General features: G+C 49.8%; 1 protein-coding gene across 1 annotated transcript in view; it reads right to left on the bottom strand.

Moving 5' to 3' along the window:
• LOC119594506 overlaps positions 1–592 on the bottom strand; it is a 17,236-nt gene that overhangs the window by 16,284 nt on the left and 360 nt on the right. The window lies entirely within an intron of this gene.

The following is a 592-nucleotide window of genomic DNA, read 5'->3' on the forward strand; positions in this document are numbered from 1 at the left end:
TGAACCCAATTCTCTTAAACGGCGCGTGATTTTAGAAAAACCCTTGTGACCTCCACAGACCTGACCTGCGACCCTGAAAACGCTACCCAATGAAACTAATCCCGTGAACCACCAAACTACCCGTTACCTTGAACCATCATACCTGGAACCTTATTTAGGATCCCGAAAAGCGACCCAAAATGAACCAAAAAATGAACCTAAACAACCTACTACCGACTAATGAATGAACCCTAATGAACCGCGATCCACCAATCGAACTGTGACCTCGAACGACTTCATTTGGTATCCTGACCCCTTCCCTCCCCCAAAGGCCCATAATGAACCGAGCAAATAAATGACCTCTGACCTTCAAAAACCTTGGGGTTCTGAGAAAGTTACCCAAAATGAACCCAGACGCCCCATGACCTACCAAACGACCCACCAAGAGAATCACGACCCACCAGACGACCCACCAAGTGAATCACGACCCACCAAACGACACCCCGAGTGCACCACCATTGAACCACGACCCACCAAACGACCTTCGTAACTTCACACGACCCTGAACCTCGAACAGCCTTACCTGGGATCCTGAAGAGCGGCCCACCGACGA

This window comes from Penaeus monodon, chromosome 34, assembly GCF_015228065.2.
Source record: "Penaeus monodon isolate SGIC_2016 chromosome 34, NSTDA_Pmon_1, whole genome shotgun sequence".
NCBI lineage: Eukaryota > Metazoa > Arthropoda > Malacostraca > Decapoda > Penaeidae > Penaeus > Penaeus monodon.